This window comes from Achroia grisella, unplaced genomic scaffold (assembly GCF_030625045.1).
Source record: "Achroia grisella isolate CSIRO2021 unplaced genomic scaffold, CSIRO_AGI_Agris_v1 utg1847, whole genome shotgun sequence".
NCBI lineage: Eukaryota > Metazoa > Arthropoda > Insecta > Lepidoptera > Pyralidae > Achroia > Achroia grisella.
The window spans coordinates 1,990,815-2,016,389 of NW_026712687.1; the positions used below are offsets into that span (position 1 = coordinate 1,990,815).

The window sequence follows — 25,575 nt, forward strand, 5'->3', positions numbered from 1 at the left end:
ATAATATGAATATACTTACAAGTATATATAAAATTCTGGTGTCACAAGTTTAGTATCATACTCCTCTGAAACGGGTTGACCGATGTTTATGAAATTTTATGTACATTCAGTAGGTCTGAAAATCCGCTACTATCAATTTTTCATATATGCTGTCAGTCAGACCTGCTTTTTATATAAATATGAATAATGTACAGTTTTTCTGCCTTCAAGTGTACTTCTAGTAGTGTCTATTAATATCAATTCTCACTCTTTTAATCAAGTAATGTACAGTTTTTCTGTCTTCAAATGTACTTTTCGTAGTGTTAAGTAACATCAATGCTCACCCTTTCTTGGAAGAATTAGAAACTTCTCACTGAAGTCAATAATGAAATAGTTGTATATATACTTTTTCTGTCTTCAAATGTACTTCTAGTAATATTAATTCTCGCTCTTTCTTGGGAGAATTAGAAGTTTCTCACTAAAATCAGAAGTCAAGTAGTAGTAATGTACACATTTTCTGTCTTCAAGTGTACTTATAGTAGTTTTCATGTATTTCTAGTAGTGTCTAGTTATATTTATGCTCGCCCTTTCTTAGAAAAAACAGAAATTTCTCACTAAATTCAATAATAAAGCACTTGAAGACAGAAAAAGTAATGTATACTTTTTGTGTTTTCAAGTGTACTTCTAGTAGTGTCCGATAGTATCAATGTAGGTACGCAACGTTCAAACAGATTTTGCATAAAGATAAATTTACGTGGTGTAGATGTAAATGATTATAATATACTATCGATTCGCCCCGGTATCGCCCGGATGTACAATGTATAAGCCAGAGACCGTATAGCTATATGTATGTATTTATACATACAAATTTACCGGAATATCATCTCTAAATGGTAGTGTGAACCATACATATCATGATGGCTTTAGTGTCTAGCGGTTTATCCTCATCGTTCTACTTCCGATGGTAGCGGGTTCGATTCGCACCGTGCAAACATATCTCTTCATAAGTATTCTTGTATGTACGTTTATTAAAAAATATGTATTATAGAAATTTATATTAGTTATCTAGTACTAATAACAAAGGCTCACCCTAGCTTGGGACTCAATGGCAGTTTGTGAATTGAATTGTGAGTTTTAGAGATGTAAACGGAGAATAACACAGACGAAAATAGCGATTTTATATTAGATTCTAGATTAGAGAATTGTAAAACGTGACGTTTTAGTTTTGTTTTCGTTTAGAAAACATGAATCGTCACTCATAAGTAGGACAATGTTATCTGTTTGTTTGTTAAGATTTTAACGAAAGATGTAACACGAGGACGTAAATAGCGAAATGTCTCTACATTTTCTAAATGAGCTTGGCCTGTCTAGAATTGTAGTAAGTTCTATGCTAGAACGTGTGTGCTGACTCCTTCCAGATTTAACTGGGCACGGAGAAAAACACGCGGTGAAGGACTGTACATGTTGACATATGTCGGTACGTATCCTCTTAAACCTACACCCGGATCACAAGTCCCGGGAACTGCTCGGTGTTTCATTCTCTGCCACACGATGGACCCGTTTCCCGCAAGTTTCAAGCTTTAATAATGACGATGTTTCCATCCAACCTTCCCACTCCACGAAATCTCCTGTTTCAACTCCTTACAATCCTTTTTTTTAAATTAAAAAGTAGCTTATGTCCTTTCTTAGGGTCTAGACTACCTGTATACCAAAATTCATTTAAATTGGTTTAGTAGTTTTGACGTGAAAGCGCGACAGACAGAGTTACTTTCTTATTTATTAATATAGTAATGACAGTACAGCGAAAGATCGAATCAATGCAATCATTACATACTAAAGAATTTAAATGTTTGTTTGTTTGCAACACTTTTATTGTACAGTAAAAAGTAAAAGAATATAAAGTTCTTAAGAACGCGTACAATGGTGGACTCATTCCAATACAGCGATTCCTTTCAGTCAAGCTTTGAATGACTGAAAAGTTTATCATTAGAAGATACTTGTTATCTCACATAGTTCCTGAAATGTAAATGAAAAAAAGAAAATGATGCTTTGTAATATCTTTTTCAATTATCAGCTTCGGTGGTCTAGTGGTTTAGCACACCGCTTTACTTCCCACGGTCGCGGGTTCGATTCCTCGCATGGCTCAAACATTTGTATTCATAAGTATAATTGTTTGTATCGGTCTGGGTGTATTCTATTTATAATATGGATTTAAAAAAAAATGTATATTTATATCAGTTATCTAGTACCCATATAACACGCTTTGCTTACCGTGGAACTATTATATACGACGCGGCGTTGTGTTAATTGTCCAGGATTATTTCTTATTATTATTTATGTATTTATAGTTAGAGGTTAAGATAAGGCAGTCAAATTCCAGCGAACGGTGACATAATACAAGTATTTTAATCATCCAGATTGGTGATACTAAAAGATCTGAGTGATATCACGCTCGTAATATGATAGCGTGATGTTCATTGTGGTAATCACTTAGAACCAGGTTCGCGATTTTGTTTGCTCATTCAGGTAAAATAAAAAAAGTTGAGAATATTAAAAGTATTCTATTATTTCATACTAGCAACAAACCTGGCTTCCCACGCATGAATTTATTGTAGGAGTTTCTTTTTTTTAGTAAAACACAGATCTTGTTAATGTCGTACCTTTATATAGAATATTTAAAATCAGTTGTTATTTATTATTTCATTATAAATAAAGACTGAAATATTATATTCTAGGCGGTGTTTATTCATTTACTTACTAGCTGTACACGCGACTTCGTCCGCATGGAATTTTGCAACATTACATTATTTTTCTAAAATAAAAGTAGCCTAAGTTACTCCTTATTATACCAGATACTTGCCAAAAAAAGTTCCGTCAAAATCCGTCCAGTCATTTCAGATATTAGCCGGAACAAACAGAGAGACAAAAATTGTAAAAAATATTATTTTGGCGTATGTATTTAAAATAAATACATACTCTAAGATATAGTAGTAAAACTCGGTTATTTCTATATTACAAACAGACACTCCAATTTTATTTACATGTATAGATGAGTTACAGTAATTAGACAAATTATAAACAATATTAGAATTTCAGGGGGAAAAGAGATTGCTGGTATGGACTGATGATCCCAGAGCAGTGAGCCATGTCAGCTTGACCTCCACGCAGTTTCTCCTGGAAACTATCGTGACAAATTCCTGGTGAAATTGTCACGATGAGCTAACTGACCTGACCTCACGTTCATCTTATCATCTTTCACTGGTGCCCCAGCACCGTAAACCGTTAGGGCAGGCGGATGCACCATTCATCCATTATCATCAATTAAAAAATACATGAGTATTTCTATGAAATTCAGTCAGTTTCGTCTCTTAAACATCATTTTATTACACCATTAAGTCTTTCAATCAACACTTTAACGAAATTTTATCCTTATATATTTTTCTTCCATTGATTACTTCTAATTCATACATTTAACTAACTCTTCATTTTATATATTGAAAAGCCATCAAGAATGCTATTTCTTTTTTTCAAGTGGCTCCACTGAAAATCAGCGCTGTAGTGACACGCTGCGGCACCAGCTGAATGGAGACCCTTTCAGCTCATAGCGAAACATTAGTTTTTAAGTTTTCTATATTTTTACTCTGTATCAGCGTCATGCTGAATAAATTATTATTATTATTATTAAAATAGTAGAAAAAAATTGCGTCCTACGAGTTTTTTTTAACCATTTACAAACAAACACTTTGTTACTAAGTAGTCGAGGCGGAGATTCGAAACACGAAGCTATTCCACAAAATAGGCTGTTTAGCAGAAAATTTCGCGGTAGCTACGCCTCACTTGATAGTATGTAAATTTTTGATGGTACCTTTTCCTCGGGTTATCTTAAAAAGGTGTGTCATAATTGGGAAAGATTGTAAGACGAGACCATCTATTCTATCTATTTATTACAGATTCGCCTGATTACGTAGACGTAATCTAATCATAAATGGGCTTTGTTAATTTTACTAATATTTTATCTATTAGATCTATCGGTTTAGCACACCGATGGCTGCGGGTTTGATTTCTCGCACGGCACAAATATTTGTATTCATGAATAGATATTTTCTATGTATATTATGTATGTATATACAAAAAAAAACTATATCTATGTATTTGTATCAGTTATTCTAGTATCCATAACACAAGCTTTGGCTAGCTTAACTTAGGTCTAGATGGTGCTGTGTGAATTGTCATGAAATTATTATTATTATTATTTGAATATAATTTGATGTACAGAGAGATCTTATGTAGTATAAGTTAAGCTATACTCATATTATCTGAATTCACGCAGGCAGCACCGCGATATTCAGTTAATCAAAAATATATAGGAGTCCTTGTTATTGTATAGCTGGAACGTGAAATGCAGTTAAACAACAAGCTTTATTAATTTTTATATTGATAATTTGAACATAAACTAACTTAATAATGTAAGCTAATAAGAAATGATTATAAAAACTCTTCATTTGGTTCTATTAAGTGGTAGAGAAGACTATATGACCATGCACGGTCGTGCAGAACGAACTAGAAAATACCATACTCTTTCACCACACCTGTATTGGTGTTAAGTGAGTCAAATTCCCAGCCGCCTATCCCTTTTCTAATTTCTTTCTCTACTATTACTATTATTCTTCTAGTTTTGTCGTTGTTCATGATAGACGATCATTTAGCATCAGGTGTGTCACAAATTCGTTTAAAATAAAATGCAATAAAAAAGGACTTTAAAGCTACCACGCATGCGAAGCTGTAGGCAACAGCTAGCAATATAATAACCATTAACATTAAAGTCGTTAGCAACTAAATAATAGTTAAATATCACAGAACACGGTAACTCGGCTTTATCTGACAATAGTTTGGTTCAGCGAGTTTTGGTCCGCAAATCGTTTGTCTCGTTATTATTTGCAAATTGCAGTGCGTACCTTTAATTTAATTAGTGATAATTGATTAGTACCTGGTTGATTGGGCTTTCAATAATGATTAACCGTAATTGACCGATATATGCTGATTTAGTCCACAATTTTGTGATCAAAACAAATATGTGTATATCAAGCGTGACGTTTAAAAATAGGGTTATTATAAACAAATAACTTTATCAATAAATAATTATATAGGATCTTATATTTGTTTATTACTTTATTTATATATTATTGACACAAAAAATAACTTTTGTACAACAGGCGAGATTAATGCTGTATAACATATGTCGACCTTGGTGACTTAGCAGGTTAGTACTCCGCCTGAATTTGCTGGTCCGGATTCGATTTCCGCATATAACAAATGTAATCACGAGTATGAGGGTTGGTAGTCTGTGTGTTTACAGTATTATGTATATATTTACAAAAAATAAAGGTGTTTCTATCAGTTATTTACTAGTTACCTGTATTCCAAATTGTGCTTAGTTTGGGACTATATTCCGCCGTGTGTACGTGTGTATTGTGTACTTTAGAAATAATAATAGTAACCCTGTGACCTGGGTTATTATTATTATTACTAAACTAATCAAATCTTTACATAGTATAAAATATAGTAGCCGCCGCTGACTGTTCTGTCTGTAAGACTTTAATGCAGTTATCAGTAATAGATAGAGTGACTCAAGAGAAAGGTTTATATGTATAATACATGCGTATTATAGTTTAGAACAATCCGAGAAATTCAAAGATTTTTCCGTCATCCGTGCGAAGCCCGGACGGGTTGCTTTAGCTATAAATTTCATGCAAGTGAAACCGCGGGCACAGCTATTATTATTTAAAGAATACATTGAATACAAAAATATAGGTCGTAAACATACTATTTCCAGCACATATTCCCAAGGGCGAAGTTAAACGCTATTATTGGGGGTATTTTTTTATAAATAACTAAACCAATTTCGATTAAAAACACATTAATGCATTGTATTCTATTTAAGTTGGTATCGCTGTGCGCTGTATAATTTCACTGCAATATCTCACCGTTAACGCCGGAACACAGCAACATGCAAGCGAGTTGCTTGTCGGCAAAAATAGGTGAAACAAAGCCTCTCATCCAGGTAACTTTGTACAAAGTCTCTTAAGAGATATCCTTAAATTACGTCACTCGTTAAGGGTGACAAAGTGTGACATTGAAGGACAAGAGGGTGCCTTAAATTTCGTGATGTCACTTCATGTGACTCACTATTGTGTGACAATAGGGTGGCAGGGAGATTAAATTTAGTGACGTGATGTTTTAAAATCTATATTTAAGTATTCATACACAAGATTTGTATTATTAAAGAAAATAGTTCTAATTCTAAAAAAATGTGACGTCACACTAGGGGGTGTGACGATAGGGGCAAAGTCTCACAAATGTGACTAACTGTGACAAATAAAACAAAGTCCCCGCCGCAACTATCTGTATGTTTGCGATAATTCAACAAGCACTGAACGGATTTTCAGGCTGTTTTCATGCATTAATAAAGTGATTTCTGTGCAAAGTTTTCGTGTATTTACGTTATGGTTTTGTGTACATTAATTGAAATACTAATGGAAGACCTGAGCTGGTCTCTAGCAAGGTGTGATACCCTTGGTGTATAGAAGCTACTGTTATCATTTACCGTCAGTTAGGCCGTCAGCTTTTATGCCATACTAGGTACATAAAAATGGTAATTAGATCATTAAGTATACAGTACTTCCAACAGGTAAAATAGTCTATTTATTATATTACTTTAAAGTTGTTTCGAATAATAACCTTAATTTCAGTACTGTTCTGAACAAAGCGCCTCATTCCCAAATTACAACTTTAAAATTAAACACCAAACGAAAACAACAGTTATTCCAATTCTGTAATTAAAAAGGTAAAAAAAACAACGCAAAAACTCTTGAATGACTTAAATAAACTTTATTTACACCGATAAATGCTGAAACCGGTTTTAAATCGAGTTTCATTTGAGGTTTGAATGAGAAAACAGTTTGCTGTTTATACGTGTTGCGTGAAAGAGATAGATCGCGATAAGTGTTGGAGTTAGAAAGAGTGAGCAGGTGTCGCGTGGCAATAAAAACTTATACTAACCATATAAGGGGATGGTTTCTAATTATAAGATAAAGTGAAGTATAAATTTTAATGAGTACTCAAGTATTGCTTGCTTGGAAATATTTGGACAAGAGAGCGTATCAATAGATAAGAATTCTTAGCCCTAAGGGTTATCAGAACACCGATATTTTTAGGATTTCCCGAATTATAAAGTTAAAAGGGAATTTTTGTGGTCCTACTTCCTTTGCCAAATTCAATATTTTGTCAAGTTAACAACAGGGTATTAAGTCAGCGAAATGTATTTTTATCTTTTGAATTCTTTTGTTAAGGTTAAATAAATATTGCAAATGTAGAGTACATTTGAAATAAAAAAAAAACAAACATTTCTGTACCATATATCAAATTGAAACACCACGGCAACGCAACAAATATTAGAAAAAAAAATCGTATTGGTTCACTAAACAAACTCATATCGGTTCATACATAAATCATTTCTTCATCCCACAGAAGGTATTTCCGAATACCAACTATTCGTTAGCGCTTGACATCCGGAACGCCCACATTTCGCGTGTTTTTTTAATCCAGTAGTACTCAATTGTAGACTTTAGGCCCGCATATTTAAATATATAATTTGTTAAACAACATTTTGCGGTCTAAATCTGCTTTAATTTATTTTTGATATAAAAATAATTTTATTTATAACTTTATTTAAGAAATAATGTAGTCAGTATCCTTTTCTTGTTATTGTACATAATTGAAATACAGACATTAATGATGTTAAATATTGTACAAAACAATAATTATCTCAATACTATTTTTTATAATAATCTTACGATTACCGAATATGGTTTAGATGATATATTCCTAAAAAGTTTACCTGAAATAATGTTTTTGTAGATATATGTCGTGCTTTAAGGAATCAAATATCCTCACCGTTGCTTCTCAATATATTTATGAAAATATCATGTATGCCAGGAAGAATATAGACAGTTTATGAGAATCATAACAATAATGATTTTACCTAAATGTCGTTTGGCTAAAATATTCGTTTTATGGCAATTGCGTAAGGTTTTACAAAATAATAATTATCTCCAGAAAAAAGATTTAAATGTCAAATAAAACACTTCCTTTGCAAAAAAGCTTACTATAAAATTGAAGAATTCGTTAACGATAATAATGTTTTTCTAGAAAAATTTTAAATACATGACAATATTATCTGATTACACTAATAATGAGTGGATTTTATGTTGATTGTGATATATTACACTGTAATTATTTATATAAAAAAAAAAATCTATTAAAAAGAGCAACACACAAGTTTCTTGCTCAAATGAATCTGCATTTTTGTAGAATCAAAATATGACTATTCAAAAGTGCTTGTAATGAGTTTATTTGAATAAAGATTATTTCTATTACTATTTCTATTTCTATTTCTATTTATGAGCTTTAAAATTAACTACATTTAACTTTTTTTTTATTCCATATTATAAATATTTCTATTTTATATTATTATCAATTTGGGATCATAATTTGGGAGTGAAAAATCATCATCAGAATTTTCAATTAATAGCAAAAATTTAAACAGTGTGTTTAATATGACGTATTTTAAAAAGGACGAAGCATAAGAGGAGTTTATTAGATATTTACATATCCAAATAGCAGATATAAAAGATGAATATGTATATAAAATGTAAGTAATGGTCTTTATTTAAATATAATCTTAGAAAATTGAAACTATCGATGATGACCTTTCGATAGAAGCCTGTAAAAGTGGGTTAACGTAAACATCTAATGAATAAATCAATCTGAAATGCAAACTACTTCTCATCATAATTAAGTAACGTAATGCATTGTGCCTTTTAGCTTCTTGAAACATGGAACAATCAATCGCATTGCAGCCCACTTCACATCGCAAGATAGCGGTCCAACAAAAGAAAGAGGTTGACTAACACTGTCTAGAATTATGAGTCCACTATAATGACAACATTACAACCGTTAGTAAAATTTGTTTTCTTAGAACAATTTGTTTTTATATAAGGTTCTTACTTAATATAGCCATTGTTATTTAAGCGATCAAACAAATTATGAAGGCAAAGGACAGCAAACCGTTTAAGGAAAAGATATCTCCGAGATTGAGTGTAACGTAAGGTTTGTTGACCTCCGTAATTAAGATAAAGCTCAATTCGATACTTTGATGGCATAATTAAAGCTGAGTTGATATTTTGTGATACCAATGTTTTTATATAGAGATAATAAAAAGTATTATTATTACCGTTAAAATTAATAATAAATTAGGACATATAATATACATAAATTTATCTTTAATTGGAAATTGTATTTTTTTTTCATATATATAATTGTACAAGAAACTATGTCATTAGTTAAGACCTTTATGATCGAAACAAAAAAAAATAGAGAAATATTTTTACTGATCAACTAGTGTTATTATTCTGCTCTCAAATTTAGACCCTTTTTTAGTACTGACCCCGAAATATAACGACACCATTTGTGAAAGCTTTTTCTTCTTGATAAAATAAGCCGTCTGTTGTATAGGTACAGTCAAGTTTCCATTTTTTAACAACATACCACATGCAACAAGAATACTGTAGCAATCCAAAAGAAAATGCCAGTGTTATAAGGAAAACACCGGCTGTTCGCTACGCTGTGAATATTGTAAAGGAAAAATTCCTTATGTCGAACGCACACGTTGATACCATGGCGCCACTACCTCGTTTTTGAGGCTCTGCAGTGGTGAGAGAAGGGAACGGAGATATCAGAGCTTTAGCAGGTGGAAGCAAGAAAGATATATTATTGCACCGGTAGCGAGGAGTGAAAGAGATCAATAATGAGAGGCACGAGGAGTTGAAAAGGGATTTCAGATTAAGGTCGTTGTCGAGTCAAAGATAAAGTGGCAAGAAAATTTCAGATGTGTTCTTATTATTTTGAATAGGACATATTATAATCATTTAAACTTTAAGATGTAAATATATGAAAAACTACGTTTTCATTACGTTAAAAATAAACCCTTCATTACTATTTTTGTCATCAAATATTTAATAATCCACGGGTAAGATCGGGCAAGTATCTTGATTAGCCTCGAAATTAAGATTTGTAATTAAAAAGCATTAATGGTATGTTTTATATAAAATATATTATATATTCCTTCAGAGTTTTGAATTTCTCTTCATAAACCTTATTATTTGTTTTCTTGATAATATTTTTATAATATATTTAGTGCATGGATTTAAAATGTATACCTTTTATTTGCTTTTGTGTTTTGTAAGAGAGTAACTAAATGTTTGTATTATGTGTATGTAGTATGTACAGTATTATATCCATTATTAAAAATAAATATTAGAATTATCACTGTTTATTCCATTTTGATTCTTAATTTGATGGTAATTAGTTGTATGTTTGTAATGATTACCTATTATTTATACAATAATTTTCGCGCCCAAACCATTAGTACCTATTCTGATCGTCTGCATTGTATGGTATTTGCCACGCAGCCTGGCCGGGCCCACTGAGCTTACATACACCCTCAGTTACTGGCTAAAAGGCACAAGAGTTATACGTATCGTGTACCGCCAGTTTATGCCGCGTCGTTCGTGTTACGACAGCCAAATAATCGCTGCGAAAAACGTTACTAACATTAGTGGTAATAGTGAGTGTGGTAAATTTTAGACGTTGTGGTAATTAGGTATATTAGTGGTAGTGACTTAAATGCGTTTTTGAAAGACGGATATTGTTTTCTTTAGTGAATATTGTGTGTTTGGGCGCTGGATTTTTAATGTGATTGATTGTCGACCTGAAAGGATTAAGTTTCAGCTTCGTGACGTCGAGTGAAGGTTAGTTGTTGTTTGTTAGTAATTTGTATTAGTTTTTTGAAGCGTTAACACTATTTTGCATTTAATTATGCCATTCTTTAGCATATTATCAAACCAGTATCAAAACCATAATACTTAATATCTAGTTAAATATTATTCACTATTATTGTTCCTTTTGAATTTCCAAGCTGGTCTCTTTTCTCTATAATCCATTAATTTTATTTAGAACTTAGTCCGCGTGATCACCATAATTTGACAGGGATAAATTCTTATGGTAATCCTTCTTCCTTAATGACCGGTTTAATAATTAAGGTAACAAATAAAAAATACAATTTCACATTATTAATATTGATATAATGTCATGATAAGTGACAAAAGTGTTAAGTAGTCATTATTTGTTAGAAATTTCTGCTGAAGAAGAAGCTGTAATATTATTTCAAAATATGATAACATTGAGTCTGTTAGGTTATTTTATTATCAGTATTGTAAAATATATTATGAACTAAATTAATATAAACAAAGTTATGCCAAGTGCAGTTTAGTCTTATTAAAAACAATTTTTTACTAGTTTCACGTGAGTTATCGTTATTTGTAAGCAAGAATAATAGATTATTTACCAATTTATAAAACGATTACTTCCATGCTATAACAAATATAGGTACAATTAATTAGTATGTATAACTTATATTATTTAATCTTATTGTAAAATAAATGGTAGAATAATTAGAAAAAGAAGAATTAAATTGAAGTTAGGAATTCTGAAGTACATAAATTGGGCAATGTCAAAGTAGAGAAAAACGTTATCTAATAACGATTGTGAATATATTTTAACAGTATAAGAGGATAATAAGTTTATAATAATGAATTAATCTCGTAATCAAAGTAAATAAAAAATTAAATCAAATATAATGCCAATAATTTGCGGACTACATGTAGACATTTTGACAGTTTCAGTCGCAAATATTTAATATGTACTGTCATTGTGTCATCTTTAGATCTCTCGGAAGATGAAAACAGGGATACCCTCTTCATTAAAATTTATCAGACTGTATGCTACGCGTTGCGTTAAAAATCCAGATATATTGACATTATAGAGGGTGAGAAAAATTGCGACCTTTGGTGAAACAGTACGTCAAAAAAATTAATAAAAGCCAATATCTTCCTTCCGTTACTTTCAATGATAATAATTAATGTAAAGTAGGTGTATTAATAGTAATGCTTACCGTTACAATTTAAAACAAACTAAAATAACTACACTCACAATTTTTTTTATCTTATTTGAGTAGGTCAGCTTAAAATGCAAACATGCGTTATTTTTAAATTTTCAATTGATGTCAGATCTAAAACAGTCAAGTTCTTTTTTAAATAAAATTAATTTACTAATATTATAATAGAAATTAAAACCGAATATCCTATAAGTTTTGAGAAAAATTTGCTGACTTCTAAGTACTTACTCTTTTTCGAACATGTGTAATATTGACGAAATCAATTTGAAAACCTTTAATGTATACTAATGTCTTTGGTTCAGTTATTACATATAGTGTTTCGTTTATGTGGTATTTAGTTCATATAGCTACAATAATGTAGCATCCACAGAGACAGCGGTTGATAAAACGACAAAGACTAATTGCACGAACAAAAACGCCATTTCTCAGCAACATGTCTTGAACAAAAAGCATCACACGTCCCGTTCATTCATTAACATAAGTACAACATTTAGGTATACGTCAAAACATTGTGCTAGTCACGTGAGGAAATTATCTTTATGCGACGTAATTTGCTCGACGTTATTGTGCGCGAAACGTTGTCACAACATTTTGTTGTTAGTTGGTGTGGTATTTGGAATTCGGTTGCGGTGTGGTAATACGTAATAATACGCTTTTACGTTGCCGTAAGGAATGCTGATCGATATTCTGCGGTGCTACGTGGAATTTACGAAGATTTGCTCCATTTCGGTTGGGTTTATTTCCTTTGAATTGCGACTGGGATGGCGGGTGTACATGATTAAAAAAAAGTGTTGACATTTTTTTTACTTTACTTATATATATCTCAGGACTACGTTTGCGTGAAGGGGCAAAAATAGTCGCATGGTAAACAACTATGATTGCCATTACTGCATAATATTAATATTATTATAATTTATTAATATTTATAATTATAATAATAGTAATAATGGCCCCAACCTAAACAGAGTCTGTGTACAACTAATACAAATAAATAGATATATTTTTTCACAAACATAGAAAACACTCAGACGATATAAAAATATATAATAAAGAATACAAATATTTGTACCATGCGAGCAATCGAACCCATCCACCATTGGAAGTAAAGCGGAGTGCTGAGCAGCTAGACCACCGAGGTCGTCAATAGTTTTTAAATATTTTTTATATGAAAGAAATTTTTGGCTTCGATTTTCGTTAGGACCCGTTATTCGGTTTCATATTGGACAATTTAATCTTGAAATTGGGATTGTTATGTCTAGATACCGGAATGCATTTGCATTTATTTGGATATGCATTTGCATATTGCGATCGTTTTCATCTGTTATTGCATATTTCACCCAAAATCTAGAGGTGATGATTATTATCGTTTTATTTACGTATTTTTTTGTACACAGTTTTTTTTAAATAATGTGATGACTATTCAAAAGTATTTCAATGTAAGGAATCTGAATAAATTATTTTCTATTCTGTTATATTTAACCAAAATTAAAATAATGAATTTAAGAAATATAACCTTTGTAGCACTACTATGTGATACACGCAACTTCGTCTGCATTTACTTTACATTTATCAGTATATTTAGCTCAATTTTCATGTTTCTAAATCATAGCCTATGTGTTATTCTGGTGTACAAGCTATCTATGTTACTATAAAGTTTCATGAAAACCCATGTAATCATCCATCTATACATACTCACAAAGTTTCGGGGTCATAATATTGATAAGACAGACAAGATTCCACTCAAACGTTGCAATTACAAGAGCTAAGGTGTCATGCTAGAGTACTCTTTAATTTCACCGCCAAATCTCACCCTCCACACCATTAAACAAACATCGTAATGCACTCTGATTTCATTTCACTGGCGCTAACTATAATTAAAGTCGAAAAGTTCCAAGAGAACGTGATTGCAACTCAAGATGTTACTATTCATTTTCTTAATCCTCCTTTTTCATGAATATACGTAATAATATTGCTGGGAAAATAATATTATATTTTCCAAACTAGAAATCTCTTTGCACGAAAAGCTAGCTTAATTAGTGGATTAGTGGAAATACATATTAATAAGCTAGTTACGGAGCTTATTGCGTTTCTTGATGTATATAAAAGAAATACCATAATGTTCTTTGATACTTGTTTTTTTTGCCATCTCAAGGACGGTCGATGAAATGACGGTATTTTTGCTAATAATGTCAGAGTTTATGAATATGACTGTACTTTTACTCTCGAACTCAACATATTATTGTACTAAAATTAAAATTACGTCGATAAATGCCTTCTAAGTTGGAAAGCGGTAATTTTCAGTGAAACTAGTTAGTCGGAATAAATACGGAAACTACCTTCAAATCGAGAGAAAAAAGATCACCGTTTATTCCGAATGATTATCCACAAGTAGGCATCGCGCGTTTCTCCATCCAAGTGTTGCCTCACTCAGTCTGATCGACATCTATCTATCAAAGTGAGTAAAATTAATAGAGATTTATTGGTTTTGACTAATGTGACCATTTTTGTTTATTGTCAAATTGGGATAACTGAAAGATTAAGAAGTTGAAATATATATCCGTAGTTAATATTATAAATTCGAATGTGTGTCTGTCTGTGTATATGTTACCTTGTCGCGACTAAATGGATATTAATGAAATTTCATATGAAGACAGAAAATATTAGTCGGAATCTATTTTTGACATCAAAAAGCGTTAGTTATCTATTAAAAAGCATTACAAGCATAGCCAATATATAATATATTAATGTTGTTCTTGATTGTTTTTTAATTTTCTTAATGGTAAATAAAATGGCTTGTTTAATTTTCCTTTTATTTAGTGCTGTACATAACTATCTGTAATACCTATATAAAAACCTCGTGTTATAGTGTTTGTTAACGAACTCCTCTAAAGCGTTTTTTTTATTAAATAATAATGAATAATAATAATAATTTGATGTATGTTTTGTATGCCTGAGAATAGGTCTTGTACTATTTTATATATTCCCAGATAATAAGGATGGCCATGGCTATCCAGAAATAATTATATGCAATATAACATTTGTGGAGTCAACTTTATATTTGCTTGTTAGCTATCATTGTTATCATTATGGTCTAGCCTTTATATATCAGTAAGTTAGTTAGGTTAGTCTAGCATATCATATTCATCCACTTTTTCTATCGGATTTCATCTTAGCTCATTCTTTATTTATGTATATTACTAGCTGTCCCGGAAAACATTATTTTGCCTTAAAATAAAAAAAAAAATAGGGGTGGACTACCCTTAACATTTAGGGGGATGAAAAATAGATGTTGGCCGATTCTCAGACCTACTCAATACGCTCACAAAATTTCATGAGAATCGGTCAAGCCGTTTCGGAGGAGTATGGGAACGAAAACTGTGACACGATAATTTTACAAGATAAGAGAGTGCTCTTTCATATAGTACAATAATGTTTTTCATGTATTCATTTAATATAATAAAACTATGTAGTTTTATTTCTATCCAAATTAATTCTTTACAAACATTACCGAATTTTAATTACCAAAGATAAGAAAATCCTTTTTTTTCTTATTAATGTTGAGACTGCTGATTTGCATAGATTAACATTTTAAGTCGGTAAGCGTCTCACTCTTGTTTTTTTTAGGCTTCAAGCGTGTCCCACTTTTTACTTACACAAACTTACCGAAGACAGTTTGCCAAACGGATTTTTTTACTCTGGAACAGCGGTACATTAACTCCTCTCTGAAAACGGGACTGTCCTGCTTAAACTGTAACGGATGGTCACAATATTAGTTTTACCAGTTTAAACAGTGGGCATTTCCCCACATTTTCGGCACATTATTAGCGACGCCGTTACGGTAATTGTTATGCTTCTTTATTCGGAAATGGGGTAATAAATAGTACACGCCGAAGTGAAAGTTTTTATTACGTTGCCTGTATCGTAACTTTTTGAAATATTGAGCTTTTATGAGAAACTAGCTGTTACCCGCGACTTCGTCTGCTTTCTTTGTAATATCCTGAATGTGATTTCTCATTTTATAATCTCATATTTCATAATCTGTGTATATCCTCGTAATATCCTGTCTTTATATTCTATGTGCGTCCTTCTGCCACAATTTATCTACATCTCAGTATGTTTATTTGTATTAGTCTGGGTCTGTTTATTATGAACAAATTTATAAAAATGAGTATTTAAGTATTTCTATTTGTTTAGTTCTTATAGTGTACGCTCTGCTTAGTTTGGGACTAGATGGCGCTTTATAAAATGTCCTAGATAACTATAATTGTTATTAAGTGAAATTAAAAATCTTTTCAGCATTTTAATAGTAAAAAGTTAACAATATACAGTCGCATATTCTCAATTATAATATTAGTCCGGAAGTATAAATAACACCTAAATATATTTCTTAAACAGAGTGCCGACGAAAATAAATTTAATCTTTCCGAATGAAACTTTTGAAGGATATAAATACTCACAAACCCGAAACCTCCGACCTACTCGCCAGTTTTACCTTCAACCGTAAAGTGGAAGGGATCACAAATTACTCAACATCGAAAAGTTTAATAACAGTAATAAATAAAAAACGCCGATATTTTGCAGTCGTCTGGCCATTATTGGTGTAATTATTGCACTACACGCTTCTTATAAACAGGATCTTGTTTCAACTTCAGACTGTATATTTAGATCCTGATCAACATCTGTCAGACAATTAGGTATAAGTAGTCTAGTGCTTTAGTATTTATATTTGCATCTGATGGTTGCGGGTTTGAATCTCGTTTAGTATAAACTTTTGTTTTTATATGATTGCTTGTATGAGTCTTGATATAATTGCTATGTTCGCATACTACAAACATTAAAAATATGGAGTATAACTATTTGAATCCAATATTTGTATAGTTCGGTGATCGAATTTACTATAATTATCCAGTTCGACTAGCTACGGAACTCGAGAACTGGCAAGAAACTCAATCTGTTTTTTTTTTAATCAGTATCGTAACATACTGTTGGAAGTATAATACTGGCCATCGTAGAATTAGTTGTTTGTACATTTTTATAGAATATATCATTTTTAATATATCAGGAATTTTTCTAATATCAACATGTAAATTTTATCATTTTAATATATTTTAATCTTTAATCTGCTGCTGTTTTCTCTTATTTCCAAAACATACATTTTCGAATTAGTATAACACGGTATATTGGGAACAATGGGGTAACAATACCTATTACTATCAATCTTGTCTTCCTAATGTTTAATAATGGCCTAAGTTAGAAAAGGGTGTTTTAACTTAAAAAAAAAATGAAGATTTTGCTAATTGGAACAGCAAACATCCCATGTGGTTGTAGCCCACTCATGCATATACGAAATATCTTCATTTAAAAGATTTTCTCCATTGAGAAGAGATAAAAACCATCGCTCCTAAGAATATCCTTCTCTTGTCACTGACGGGTCTAGGCAGGTAAAAAAGGGCGAGAACGATATATCTAAGCAGGTCGCAGTGCTACAGGTCACGGAGTTGGACTAATAACTCTGTTGCTGGCAATGTACCAAGTCCTGTTGAAATCCACGTGGTTCCCCCTGGAAACCATCGTGATAAATTCATAGTCAATTTACCACGATGGGCTAACTAACCTAACATCATGCTCATCTTATCATCCTCCACTGGTACCCCATCAGTGTAAACCAAAAATAGGCCGAAACCCTTAATAAAAGAGTGGAATGTTCATTTACAGTATATAATTTTACCGCTTTGGTGTGTATTAAGATTATAATAATAATAATAATCTCAGAACAATTGACACAGCGCCATCTAGACCCAAGTTAAGCTAGCTATAGCTTGTGTTATGGGTACTAGATAACTGATACATATACATAGATATTTTTTTTGTAAATACATACATATTATACATAGAAAACACCCAGACCGATACAAACAATCATACTCATGAATACAAATGTTTGTGCCGAGGAATCGAATCCGCGACCATCGGACGTAAAGCGGTGTGCTAGATCGCTAGACCACCGAGGTTGTCGCCGTTAAGATTAAAAACTGTACTCAATATAAACAAGCATTAAATATCTATTTATGAATGTTTGACATTGTGCCGCCTTTTAATCTTCCTGTTTATCCTAAAGGATAACTGAAAGATAATTCTATATACAGTCAGCTTCATAGATACCAAAATTAATAATAGAAAAGATTAGATTTTTGTCTGTAATAGATAAACAAAAGAAAATGACAGATTAAAAAAATCTTTTATCTATGGGAAACCATATTATCACTGAGGATTTTAGGTTATATGTAAGTAATAATAATATCGCTGGACAAATCACATGGTGCCAAGTTAAACAAAGCTTATGGGTACTAGACAACTGATGTAAATGTATACATTTTTTTGTAAATACATACATACAATATCCAGATTAATATAAACAATCATATTCATGAATACAATTGTTTTTACCATGCCAGGAATCGAACCCGCTACCATCGGATGTGAAGTGGTCTGCTAAACCGAAAAATTTTTGTCTAATTAAAGACCTTTTGAGAAGTCGATTAAAAGCTACCCTGAATTGAGTAGCGTCAGTGTATATTGCTCTTGTTTTTTTATTGCCCAAAACTCACCTTGGCGAATGAAAATAAACATCAGCAACGCACCTGTTGGATCAATTACGAGAGTGGGATCACTACAAAAAACCAGTTCGATACCTGGAACGAGTATTGTCATTGAGTAACTCTGGGAGCGCCGTGGGTAGTGTCCAATTTGTAGATTTTATTTTGATACAGTTTTTGCTGTTATTATTAATCCTTACTTATAAATGCCAAAAATAACTCTGTCTGTCTGTCTCGCTTTCACGGCAAAACTACTGAACCGATGTAAATTAAATTTGGTATACAGATGGTCTAGACCCTTAGAAAAGACATAGGCTACTTTTTAATGCGAAAAAAGGGTTGTAAAAGGGATGAAATTTTGTAGGGAAGTATTAGTATATAGATATTTTCAAAGCTATAAGCTTTAAACTTGTTTTCTAGGCTGTTGATTTCAACATAAATAAAGAAAAGTTCCTCCATCGATATTAATATTATAAATGCGTATATATATATCTATTTGTGTATGTTTTTGCTTCATTTTCACGTTGTTAATTAAATTTGACTTGAATACATCACAGATTCAATTATTATGATCGTATATTTTATACGACAAAATACAGACAAATACACCGGTAACAGGTAGTAATAGTGAATTCTTATTTTATTTTTATTTTTACTTTTACTTTCTCTATCCACCCAAAGGTAGTCTGTAAGAGATTGGTTAGCGATAACCTTTTGTATCAGTTTATATATATTTAACATTTTTTTGTTATGTAATTAGTCCAATATAGAATATAAATAAATAAAAATATATTTTTAATATTACTATTATGTAGACGGAGTAAAAAACATCTTTATAAACCTTAATTTACATATTACTTGTACCTAAAGATAATATAATAAGAAAATGAAGCTCACATCTCTTGAATTTTTCGAAGAAACCTCAAACGTATAATTATACAATCGTTTGCCGAGTTACAAATTGAATGTTCCGAGACAATTATATACTATAATAGTTAAATATTCGAATGTCTGGTTAAACACGAAAGTAATATTTTTTTTTATATTGTCATTTAAGTTTAGTTAATTTGTAATGATTATAAATTAATTATTACCTTGAATGGTCATGTGTGTAATTTGTAAAAGCGTTAACATACTAATCATACTCTATAATATTATTATATAAAACTCTACAGAACTTATTTCTGTCTGTTTGTTACTTTTTGACGACTGTGGCTGAACCTGTTTTAATGGACTTAAGAGTGAATATGACATCGGTGGTCTAGCGGTTCAGCATACTGCTTTACGTCCGATGATCGCGGGTTCTATTCCTCGAACGCACAAACATTTATATTCATGCGTATGATTATTTGTATCGGTCAGAGAGTTTTCTATGTATGTATTTCCGAAAAAAAAAAATATATTTCTAGCAGACTCTCTGGTAATGAAAACACCGTTATCAAACCAAAGTAGTCAGAGAGACAGCGCAAATATTTGTACCATGCGAGAAATCGAACCCGCGACCATCGGGAGTAAAGCGGTGTGGTAAACCGCTAGACCACCGAGGCCGTCAAAATAAACCTATAAAAACATCTGACACGTATAATAAAGATTACGTTAAGAAGTTTCCACCGTAATCAACCATCGTATCCGATACAGCTTCATCTCGATTGCTCATCTTGTATCAGTTCAGCTGATCTTTGCTGTAAAGGAAGGGCTAATAATATGCTAAAGAGCCAATAAACCTTCGCGGGAACTTGGGTGTAGGGTTGTCAGTTTTTGTGTACGAATTTGTCTTATATTTATAATATATTAATATTTATAATCTTACTAATTATACAGACATTGTAGATGAACTTAAAATAACGACGTTGGTGGTTTAGCGGTTAAGCATACCGCTTTACTTCCGATGGTCGCAAGTTCAATTCCTCATACACAGGGCAACCGCACATGCCTGCTTACTGTGCAATACACAATTGCCTACACATGCAATTTCATTTCTATACATTTCACCTCATTATATTTATTTTAGTAATAAAAATCAGTGTTCAGAGAGAGTAGCATTCAACCAAGGCGGTTTTATTTATCAAAAACATCCCTCATCAATCAATCAATAGCATTATCACGGAACCGTGGGCTTAAACAAGTTCCCCACACAGTACAAACAGTTTTATTAATAAATATGATTGTTTGTATTGTTATGTATATTACACATGTATTTACAAAAAAATATTTAATTATTTCCATTAATTGTTTAATACCCATAACACAAGTTCTATTTAGGGACTAGATGGCGCTATGTGAATTGTTATGGAGTTTTTATTATTATTATTATATTACTAGCAACTTCTTGTACTTATACTCTCATCCTCTAATTCACTTCCTTCCAGTTTAAGTTTTGATATTCACAATAGCATATGTCCATCGAATTTCATTAAAAACAATTCACGTTTACGAATAATCATGAAAAAATAACAAAAAGGTAAAATAGGTAAAAAGGTAAAAAGTAACAAACAGGTAGATACGAATTTCCATTTATAATATTACTAGCGACTCGTCCCGGCTTAAAAAGGATGTATTACAAATCTTTGAATTTCTTGGTTTGTTCTACACTATAACATACATGTTTTATACATATAAACCTTCCTCTTGAGTCACTCTATCTATTGCTGTAAACTGAATTAAAATCTGTTGCGTAATTTAAAAGATATAAGCAAACAGACAGTTGTTTTTTACTATGTAAAGAAGTAACGATAATAATCTAGTATTTTCATAAAATTCATGACGACTGTATTTGTTATTCGTTAACCTTATTTCAGCAGCCCTATTTTCAGAGAAGTAACAGTCTAATTAACTTGAAGTACGGTAATTGAGATACTTGTTACTTTCGCAAGTGAAGATACCGTTTCAACTTATATTTTATTCTTTCTGAAGGAGGCGTAAGGCATTAAGGTTTACGCCTATGCATTTGCAATTCATTAAGTGAGTAATTAATTAAAAGAACGCCCACCATGTTATTTCAACGAACTTACAAAAAGTAATTTGAGATACTGAGTAAATATTCAGTAGATTAAATAGAATAGAATGATTTTTTTATGTAATTGGTAATGGCAAGCTGCCATAAGCTGATAGTCTACACGGTGTTAAGTGCCATCCTTTCAGAACCCTTCAGGTAGCATAATAAGTTTAACAGAGCGACCTGTCTGTTCCAAGGATTTCTGTATATTGTGTGACCACACTTTATGATTACGTGTCTTTGGCTTCAAAATAGTTACGACAATAAGTCAGTAGAACCTATTGTCTTAGTGTTCGTTTGAGGGACAGTGGCCTGTTATTGTTATTATGTTAAGGATTTTCCTATTAAGATTTTGTCTTTATGATATACTTACTGTAACCTGTGACTTCATCTGCTTGAGAAAGAGACGAACTTCTTAGCATTCCCCGTTCGGGTGCTGGATCCAGCGTGTAGCAGAGAGGGAAACTCCGAGCAGTACACGGGTGTAGGTTCGCTGGTATACCTCTGGCTCTCACTTTGACTGCATATAAATTAACCACATAGCAATTATTAGCAATGAAAATAAGAATTAAAGCTAGTACGAGCCTACGGATATCATCGTGATTCTATAACTCTTCATGTTATATTTTATTAATCGCTCAGACGTTTAGCCGAGAAAAGTTGAGCAACAGATACACTTTCATATTTATAATATTAGTATGCATTATGCGTTTAGATAAATAACATGTACATAATAAAATAGAGTTAGTTTATATCTCAAAATCAGTCAAGATCCCCAGATGTGGGCGAGTCCACCGTCTTTTTCTTGGACATAAAAATTAATACATAAATGCCACGTAGTTTTGTAAACACTACTCTCAAATATTACTAATAGTTTTAAAAATGCAACATCAATCTCTACATTGACACAATATTTTTAATTCTTTCTTTGCAGTAATAATTAATTGCTTCAAATAATTTTCTGTATTTCATTAATAGGGTCCTTGGAATTGTGGAATTGTGTGATTTTCTAGATGCCCGTACACTGAAAAAGGTCGAGAAACACTGCTCAAGATAAATCAAAACATCATCATATAAGTCATTGGAAACTTTCTAAATTACATATTGTTTTCATTGGTGCCTGACAACTTGTGTCGTTAAATCCCCTCGCTCTTATCAGGACATAAAACTTCTCATTGTAAGCCAATACTTAAGGCTTATCGGTCACGTAAGTCTTACGCAGCTTGTTGATAGTTAGTTGTAGCTGTTGATTTAGAGTTTAGTGTTATTGACACATAAAAACGCAATACTATTTTCACCTGTGTTCAAGGGGATAGTTAGTAATGTGGACTAATGATCCTTAACTAGCAATATACCATGTCAGGTTGAGATTTACCCGATTCGCCCTGGATACCTGGATCATGTAGATTTGTAACGGGGTAATTGATCTGACCTCATGCTTATCATACATTTTTTAGTTAAAAATTTAGCGGGTTCCTTGCGGGTTCCATTTTTAATTACTCACTCTTGACTTGCAAGACCCAATGTTGCAACAGGCAGGAAAGTCTGTCGCTGGAAGAGATTTCCACTCCATAGCTGCTCTCATAAGGAAAGATCATCATTTTCTACTAGTGTCTCGCGAGTATATAGTTAGCGCAGGCGCATATGGTTATTATTCATGAAAAAAATCTCTGGCCATCCACTTTGGGATATCACTCCTGACGATATGTTTTATTGTGTTGCAAACAACCTTGAATACAAACCTTAAAACGTTATTTTTTTATTATAAAGTTACACATAAGTTGCGAAACGCGGCCCCGTTAAAGAGAAAATATCTCGTCCGCCCACACAGCCTGATTCTATGGCGTGAGCATGCCATCGATAGCTGTTAGGTGATTTTGTGTCACATAACTTGGAATAATCTTTGCGAATATCTCGTTAACGTAGATCGATTTTGCATCCATTGTTAACGTGGAAGAAATAGTAACAACAGAACTACGAGTTCTAGTCGCAGACAAAAGGTTCCATACCTATAGATAATAATAAACAAAGTTTATTTCTAACGTCTAGTTCTAAAAAAATTACGGCGGTTGAATACCGTTTCATCTGGATGATTCACGGAGAACGTTTATAATTGTCAAATTTTTTCCCTACCATACAACCACATCGTGGAATCGCCTCCCACCTTGCTGGGAGGCGATTCTGAACAGATACGATATTGAAACCTTCAAGAAAAGAGCTTATTCCTTCTTAAAAGTCCGGTACCGCAACTGCTCTTGTGCTGCGGGCGTTCATAGGCGGCGTTAATCACTTACCATAAAGTGAACCGCAAGCTCGTTAGTCTCTTATATTATAAAGAAAAAAATACAGCTATTAATAAAAAATCGTTTATTACCAACATTTAGTTCTAAAAGAATTACGAGTGTCGTAGATTTTAATAAGATAGAATTTTTTCATGTAAATATAGGCAACGGTTACCACTTACTATCAGGTGAGCTATTGCAGTGATATTTATTTTATGATGAGGAACGTGGTCTTCATAGTATATAATACTAGCGACCGCCCGCGACGTCGTCTGCATCTCGTAATACGCGCTGTTGGGCGCCATTGAATGACTCAGCGGCATCATTTTACTGCCGTCCCTCAGTAGCATACCGCTAAAGATTACAGCGTCATAACTTTTAAACTGTTTAAAATAATTATTTATTGCAACGATGTTTATCTACTGTAAACACCAGAAGTGAAAAAGTACTTATAATAATAATAATAAATAACTCTCTTGACAATTAAGACAGCGCCATCTAGTCCCACGGTAAGCAGAGCTTGTATTATGGGTACTAGACAACGGATATAAGTTTCTTGCTCGTTCTTCTTGTGATGAGACAGCTTTCCGAACGAGTGGTAGATAAAAAACAAATTGTTATGACTATTCAAAAGTGCTTAAATTAAGTTTATTTGAATAAATGATTTTCTATTCTATTCTATTCTATAAATACTTAGATACTTTTTTACTGTAAATACATGCATATAGTAAGATATATAGAAACCACCTAGACTTATGAATACAAATGTTTGCAGCTAAACAACTAGACCATAGAGGCTGTCAAATTCGTAATTATCATTTGGTATTTGTATTAGACAGCGCTGTGGTAATGATATTAAATACATCGCAATGGCGCTGGATATTTCTTCTTAAGGAGATATAAACATGCGGCAGAGAATAGGTTTCGGGGTCGATATTCATGTAATTATAGTGTATAGTGTTGTGTTCATTTGTTACTCTCATGTTTTTTTTAATTTACTGAAATTAGATTTAAGAAATTGTAAGTAACACTACGCATAATGCATATAAAATAAATATTTATTATTATTATTTTAAAATAATGGTGTGTCCTATCTCTAAGCATTATCGACATGTTACATCACCAGAGGGTTAGTCAGAAATTTACTAACTCAGGCTCGCCTGGAATTTACTTACACCGTGCGATATGTGGACCTCTCAAGTATTTAATTTATCAGATGATACTTTATTTTAGTAATTGCTCCATAATCCGATTAACGTGGCAAATTACTTGTGCTGCATTTTCATCTACAAAAAACAATGCGTCTATCTACCCCGTCTGAAAAAACAGTCGTGATGTTTTATGGGATGTTTATATGTAAAATATATTCCACCCACATCCCAGCGGTGGATCCCCTATTCGAACCGTCACGTACCTTGTTACTTGGAAGATATCCTCATTAGACGGAACCGCGACACGTTGCGGTCGCTTTGATGTTGACTCATTTCTGTTTTTTGGTAAGCAAAGCCCTTTTTAGTGTTACTTATGTCAAATGTATCAAATATACCTCTATATTGTCATGTTTACTTCAATACTTTAGATATATATTACAGTATAATTAAATAATCCTGGACATTTAACACAGCGCCATCTAGTACCACTGTAAGCAGA

The 25,575-nt window shown here is 32.2% G+C and overlaps 1 protein-coding gene across 1 annotated transcript in view; it reads left to right on the forward strand.

The window, feature by feature from the left end:
• Positions 1–10,557: 10,557 nt before the first annotated feature.
• Positions 10,558–25,575, forward strand: part of LOC131841556 (irregular chiasm C-roughest protein-like) — a 111,086-nt gene continuing 96,068 nt past the window's right edge. The window contains exon 1 of the mRNA XM_059189873.1: positions 10,558–10,847. The gene's annotated coding sequence lies outside the window, so the exon portion shown is untranslated. The remainder of the gene's footprint in view (positions 10,848–25,575) is intronic.